The sequence below is a fragment of the Schistocerca americana genome, chromosome X, assembly GCF_021461395.2.
Source record: "Schistocerca americana isolate TAMUIC-IGC-003095 chromosome X, iqSchAmer2.1, whole genome shotgun sequence".
NCBI lineage: Eukaryota > Metazoa > Arthropoda > Insecta > Orthoptera > Acrididae > Schistocerca > Schistocerca americana.
The window spans coordinates 373,626,426-373,634,147 of record NC_060130.1 but is presented as its reverse complement, the minus strand read 5'-3'; the positions used below and the strand labels follow the sequence as shown (position 1 = coordinate 373,634,147).

Sequence of the window (7,722 nt, the reverse complement as noted above, 5' to 3'; positions counted from 1 at the left end):
GAATCACATTCGAGTGAATCACACAGTTGTGTGCCACTAAGCAATAGTCACACGTGAGGTGGAAGAGAATTCAGCTATGAACATAGCAACAGTGGGAACTCACATGGTGATGCTAGGCAGGATGAAGCAAGGAGAATGGAAACAACAGTCAGGGTGTGTGTAAGTGGGGAGGAATCGTTGAATTTCAACATTTTCGCCAAATATGGCACTTTCAGAATTACAAAGACAACATACACATGCTTAACCCCAACACGTGGATTTCGCAGTTTCATTGGTCGTTACCACTGTCATAGCCATTAGTATACAAATTAGAATTTGTATGTAGAGACTTCAAAGGAACCGTAGCAGAAAAGGTGAGAGGATTTGCTGCCAGTTCTCATCCTAAAAGAATTTTAGAGGCGTGTTCTTGGCGAACTACTGGTCATGTAAGTCACAAGAAATAATAAAATGTAAGGAGATAATATACAAATATAATGCTGGGTACCATTTCAGAAAACCAGAAAAGTTCTTAGATGCCAAGGAAAAGAAAAATAAATTTTTAGATATTCCTTGCACTCCAAGGAAGATTGCCTGATACTGGTACATAAATTAACCAACATTTTCTGGTGTGGATATGCAACAACATAGAAACATTTTAAACATAATTTGTGAATTGGAGTTTGCATTCGACGAACACAATAGTAGCGAGAGAAGAAACTTCCTGGCAGATTAAAACTGTGTACCCGACCGAGACTCGAACTCGGGACCTTTGCCTTTCGCGGGCAAGTGCTCTACCAACTGAGCTACCGAAGCACGACTCACGCCCGGTACTCACAGTTAGCTGTGAGTACCGGGCGTGAGTCGTGCTTCGGTAGCTCAGTTGGTAGAGCATTTGCCCGCGAAAGGCAAAGGTCCCGAGTTCGAGTCTCGGTCGGGCACACAGTTTTAATCTGCCAGGAAGTTTCATATCAGCGCACACTCCGCTGCAGAGTGAAAATCTCATTCTGGAGTAGCGAGAGAAGTTGAAACCAGGAGAGTAACTTCAAAAGATCTCCAGTCACCATTACAATAATAATTACAATACAAGGAACAGATCTTTGGAAGGTGATAATCAGTTCCATGTTATGTCAGAAGGAGGATATCATATGTGGAATTACGGACAACAGATGGGTAGTTGGAAAAACTACCAGAACCATGATACTAGGCAGGAATTCACGCATAACGGAGCAACTGGCGATGTAAATAGAGAACAGGACTAAATTAGGTCTCCAAGTCCACGAATTAACTCGCGTGGAAAGAACCCATCACGACAAAGACTAACCGAAGATGCTGGAGAGGCTACATTTACAGCCACCACACAAAACAGAAGCAGCCAAATAAACATGAGGCAGGGAGAAAGAGATAGGAGAGAGCCGATAAGTAGGAAAGGGTGAGAGATAACCAGGTGTGACAGAAAGTCCTTCTTAAATGAACGCGACTTTCCACTAAGAGGCAGGGACTATGACACAAATTCTTCTCTGTGTACAATAGGCCATTATGAATTAGAAGAATTGCCCACCCGAATGCATTTGAATTAGAGACTCTCAAGTAAAAGAGACCAGCTGGTGGGCACCGCATCAGCCACGTCAAGTCATTCTTGGAATAGGCAAAAATAGAAGCTATAAAAGTAGGTGAAGCAGCAAATGCAAGAGAAGTTTTGGAAGAGGAAACTGTTCTACTATATGAGCTCAAACAAAAATGGAAACAACATTAATACATAACATGTGTATAGATCCTGTGTCGAATAGCGGCATTTCGGCGAGAATTACAAGAAAATGCAACTGTAAAATTGTTTGTCGTACCTTGGAGTGCCAATGTCCTTAGAAGGAAAGAGTTGTGTAATTCAGTATAAAGTATACATGTTTGCTGAGACGCACCGAAGTCTAGCATATATTAGTCTGTATTATGAATATCACAGATACATGATTCCTTGGACATAGCGATGTTGAGATGCATTATGAGCTGGAATTATAGCGTGTGTTGGGTGACTGTTGCTTGGGAAAATGGATGCTGATATTTTAGAGGCATATTATATTTCCAGGATTATTATGATTGTCCTTTACTTGTTGGATGTGTTAAGTGTTTCTGTACTTCATCTGTGCCAACAAAGTGTTGGAGATGACTATTTGAAGTCTGTGCGCCTAGGTCCTGCCCGGAGATGCGCGTGGATGTTGATTTAAGTTGGTTTTTGTGACAGTGTAGTTGTTCGATGCCAGACAACGTTTCAACGAAATGATTGCTGAGTTTTGATTTTATGGGAGGACAAATGATGCACGTTCTGGGAGAAAAGGAAGGTATCTTGACTTACTAGGGATGTCAAGAAGATTCACGATTACGGTGATATCTGTAGTACATTTAGACGCACATCAGTTTGCGACAATCCAATTTCCAACTACGCTGTGTGACGACATGGAGCGTGCTGGTTACTAGAGGTTTTTTGTTTGCTGTTTAACACCATGTAGCACAGTGAGAAGGCAGCACAGATGGTAAATAATATGAAACAGAGAGATGATAAAGATAGATTTTTGAGCATGATGGATTAGCCAATTTAACGAGAAGAATAAAATAAGGCTGTGATTACACTCTTATAAAGGTACGTACTTCATGTGGTTTACAGAGTAACACAGTGAACATTTCAGCTCGTTTTCACATGAGATTTTGAAAGGTATAGTTACTTGATGTGCCTAATAATAAGTTGCTAAATATCATTTTCCACGCGGCGAGATTTTTGTTGACAGCTAAAATTTGTAGTGTATGAAACTCTGGTAAAGAGGAATTGTAGGAAGGAGAAATGATCAACGATGACAGCAGGATACGAAAGGGTAGTACCACCAAGGGCAGACATCTCAGTTTATATACCATGGTGTCAAATGTTATAATTACTAATAATTCTACCTCTCAGTTTACTTGCACGATCTAGATAACTAAATGGATTCAGTGCGTTTGCAAATAATTAGAATTGGTGCACTTAAAGCATGGCATGAGCGGAAGATGTGGACTGAAAAAAAAAGTGTGTGAAATCTTATGGGACTTAACTGCTAAGGTCATCAGTTCCTAAGGTTACACACTACTTAACCTAAAATATCCTACGGACAAACACACACACACACATGCCCGAGGGAGGACTCGAACCTCCGCCGGGACCAGCCGCACAGGCCATGACTGCAGCGCCTTTTTTTTTTAATCTCATTTTGTTCGTTTTCGTTCGTTGTATCTGCTCTAGGCGGACGTCGAAAGACACCTGTTTCAGTTCATTGTTGATCCTTTAACTCAGTTTTTTTTATTTTTTTATTACAGAGGGCAGCTGGCCCTTTGACCGAACACGCTGAGCTACCGTGCCGGCAACTTAAAGCATGCCATGAGCGGAAGATGTGGACTGAAAAAAAAATGTGTGTGAAATCTTATGGGACGCAACTGCTAAGGTCATCAGTCCCTAAGCTTACACACTACTTAACCTAAAATATCCTAAGGACAAACATACACACCCATGCCCGAGGGAGGACTCGAAATTCCGCCGGGACCAGCCGCACAGGCCATGACTGCAGCGCCCTAGACCGCTCGGCTAATCCCTCGCGGCAAGATGTGGACTAACACTAGTCAACTAATATAACACTCTAACCTTAGACTAACCATACATCGATAAATATTAATGATGTACAAGAGATAGAATAAATGCGTTGCTCTAAGAGGCACTGATTGTCAGTTTGTTAATGCAACCTGATCAGCGCAAAGGACATTATCAGTAATGAAGTTGTCCCCGTCCACGTTGTGTATGGTCACCAGCAATCGTGAGACACGCTGTTGATAAATGTCATAACCTCACGGATGTGCTTTTGCCTCTAAGAACGCCGAAACGTTAATGCCTTCAAACGGCGCTTGCCGACCGTCCTCACAACAGCAGAGGCTCTGGTCCGTTTCGGGCCCCCAATCCTAACTGCCCCTTTTGCCGTCCTAACGGAACCGCCTTGGCCACGGCTCGACTGCTTCGATGAGTAACTAAATATTTGTTTATTTATTTAACCTTATCAGATTAGGGCCATCAGGCCCTCACTTACATCGGACCAGTGTTCCACACATACAGCATTTCACACATCAGAGTTATTCATGACAATAGTTTAAATAAGAAAATTAGATTACTCTAGTGGCAATATGAATAAAGAGTAATGACGAAGACCTAATAAAGTAAATGCTGGCAGTATTTTTACGACAGTGCTATACATACAAATTATGATAAAAGCAGTAATAATGACTGTAAAAGAAAGATGAAATAATAATGATAAACATGAGAAAAATTGTCAATAGTAATGAAGATTTGTGCAGATGTACATTAATATCTTGGTGTGTAAAGTAGATGTTTACTAGTATAGCGAGTTTTGGGGAAGGGAGATTTAAGGATGGGGAAAGAGGGAAGTAATGAGGTGAAGTGCATTCATGTACAGAGGAAGGCATTACTGTTGCCTAAGTAGATACGTCATTAACTGTTTTTTGAAGCCGGACATGTTTTTAAGTTATCTAACATAACGAGGGAGGTTATTCCAGAGTCGGGTCCCTGCACTGTAAAGGACTTGGAGAAGGTGACTGAGCGATACAGTGGAACAGAGAGCATTTTATTATGATGGGAACGTGTGTTTCTGTCATGTTGTTCAGACATGAGCGTTAAGGGCGAGGAGAGACATGAGGGACAGTGTACATTTATAAGGAAGTAGATGAGACAGAGTGTATGGAAATCTCTGCTTTTTTCTGCACGCAGCCAGGACAATTTTGCATATGCTGGTGAAATGTGATCAAAAAGTCGAACGTCACAGATATAGCGGACGCAGGCATTCATGACCAGTTCCAGACGTCACGAATTTTCCTGAGAGAGGCCTTGTAGGATAATATCGCTGTAGTCAATGATTGGGATTATAAGTGTTTGTACTAATTTCTTTTTCAGATCCAAAGGGAAGAGTTTTTTATATTTTTGTAGGGCATGAAGGGATGCTGATGCTTTTTTGCATATTGCAGTTATGTGCTCCGTCCAGTTTAGATTTTCATCTATCATTACTCCCAAACTCTTTGCTGAGGGAGAGAAGTTAATATCTGTTCCATTTAGGGCAAGAGATGGTACGGATTCCCGATGTTTTGGGCTAATGAGCTTAGAGTGACCAACAAGTTCCGCTTGGGTTTTAGATGGGTTTAGTTTTAGTCCTATGTCCTGTGCCCATTTTGATGGTGCATCGAGGTCAGTATTGAAATTTTCAATAGCTTTCTTAAGATTGGTTGGTTTCGCACTTAGATGCAACTGAAGGTCATCAGCATACAGTCTCACTTTGGAAAGAAACATTACAAAAAAGGAAATAGTAGCCTCTGCAATCACCATTCCGGCCCCATACGTGAATCAAATCCACATCATATAAGCATTACCTTATCAAAAGAAAATCTGCATATCACGCTACGAAATTAATTCAAGTGCATAAGAAAAATGAAACGTTAGCCTGGCTACAGCCATACGTACATCATTATGTGTGCTTTGTTAGCCTGGAGCTCAGATTTTCCACAGTCTTGTGATGCCTGCAAAAGGTTCCATCTGAGAATAACTCATGAATGTATTCTACTAAATATATTCTATTAAAACGCCGTTGAGAGGTATTCTCGAAACACATGTTCTTTCAGCTGGATGTATTTCGCATTTGCACTCTAAGCGCAACAGCTTTCATATCACGGAACATAGTCTTCCTTTAGCTGATGACGATAAGCGTTCGACACTACAGAAAAGGAAGTTCCTGAGTCGACTAGTGCTCTGACAGGTTGGTCGTTGATGATGACGTCCGTGAGATTTCCTGAAATCTTGGTGACTGTTATCAATGGAGGAACTGCTTCTGTGGTGTCTCAGCGCCATAGACGGTCGCATCGCTTAGTTTCATGAATTCGGCGGCTAGGCGAGCGCCCCGCGGCTGATACCTCTGCAAGGCGACAGGGAACGGTGTGATGTGCTGGAGAGCGATCTCGTCCTGGGTACGGCGATGAACTTCCGCTCATCAGGATCATTATAATTGTCTGCAGTTGAGTGGCGCGAATAGGTCTGTTATGATGGTTGACGTCTTGTAGCGTAATAATCGTCGAAAACTCGTTTACGTTCTCTGCAGCGGCGCACAACACGTCCAGGGCTTCCCCCGTGTGTTGGCCTCTTTCCACCAGATATCTGTTCTCCTTCGGAGCATTTCAGTTAGCAGAGGAGTTCGCTATACCTGCGTCGGTCGGGTTCTAGGTTGTCATTTGACAGCCGCGTCCATCTTTCATGGCTCGTTCGACTGGTGGTGGAAATTTGTGCCCAAGACTGATTCACTTTCCTTCAAAATTCTTTATTACCTCTTGACGTATAGCGTCTAGGTTCATAGGTGTTATCTCTTATGTAGTCGGTCCGACAATTCTGGCTACCATGAAAATCTGTATCTCTACTCTTACAGGGTGCCGTACAGGGAGGTGAAGTCATGTTGGTCTTCCGCAATTGCCATGGGGACCATATTCGACAGTCGGTCATATCTATTTTGTAGGAAATTTTTTACCAGAAGAGCTTGGTACATGCTTTATGCGTTTCCTTTCTTCAAATGTGAGATTTTATAGGCTCCTTTATACACGGATTGACAATATTACAAAGGGCTAAACAATTGTTCTTCTGCTAACCGAAATCACTGTTGATTTTCACCAAATATTTTTTTATACTTCGTCCCGGAATTTGTCCCAGCTACTGAGATTCTCATGGTTATTCTCGAACGATTGCCGTGCTGCATCATGCAAGTTAAAGAATATCGTTGCCAAACACATCATCTCAGCCCACCTCTTGTGTTTAATGACTCGGTCGAATCCTTCTTGCAGCCATTTTATCGGCTCCTGAACAGCTTCTCCGCAAAACACCGATGGATGCGTTATGTGCATCTGACTTAATAGTTGCTTGGAATCCATGGTTCTCCTGAATATACGGATCCCTCAAACGATGTACTTGTTTGTATTTGCGTTCCTGTGCATGTTGGCGATGGTTTTTACATTGTCTAATTAGAGCCACGGTGATGTAAATGTATTGCAGTACCTGGGGTCTCCACCAAATGTCACATGGTAACAAAAATCAACTCAAAATCTGAACGAAGAGTCGTCAAGAAATACAACACTTCGCACTCGAATGGGTTTATTACAAACACCAACGTAGAGCTAGAGCACGACTGGCCTGCTGGACGGAGAGTGCAGCTGTTTATGCAGACATCGAATATTCAATAATGCTGAAATATTTTATGTTTGTACAAACAACTGCTCCAGAATGCTGGTATTTTTACAAACATCGAATATTCCAGAACATACAAATATTACAAAGGTAAGAGATTTCAAAAACATTCTAGAAATGATCAATACTAAATAACGAATAATAGATGGTGGTCGGATTTGAACTGGCGATAAACAGCACAGCATATAATGATGTTAACCGCACTTCACGCAATATGCATTGTGCATGCTGGATCCTCCAGTGTGTACAGTTGCTGTCAGTACTGGAGACGAATGATGTGTTGCCCTGCCTATCACTGAAATAGGAAGGTCTCTCACCGGCATTAAAAAAGTTGCGGAATGGGAGGAGTTTAAAAATATCTTTGAACAATAAAATACATATCTGTTCTCGGGAGAACTATATATGAGTATCATAAGCGGCTTAAAAGCTGTCTGATTCGTCTATTTCCA

The 7,722-nt window shown here is 41.8% G+C and overlaps 1 non-coding gene across 1 annotated transcript; it reads left to right on the top strand.

Annotated features, from left to right (window-relative positions):
- The first annotated feature begins 843 nt into the window (after positions 1-843).
- Positions 844-918, top strand: Trnas-cga. The gene has a single exon. It is a non-coding gene; the product is annotated as a tRNA-Ser (tRNA).
- The last annotated feature ends 6,804 nt before the right edge of the window (positions 919-7,722 follow it).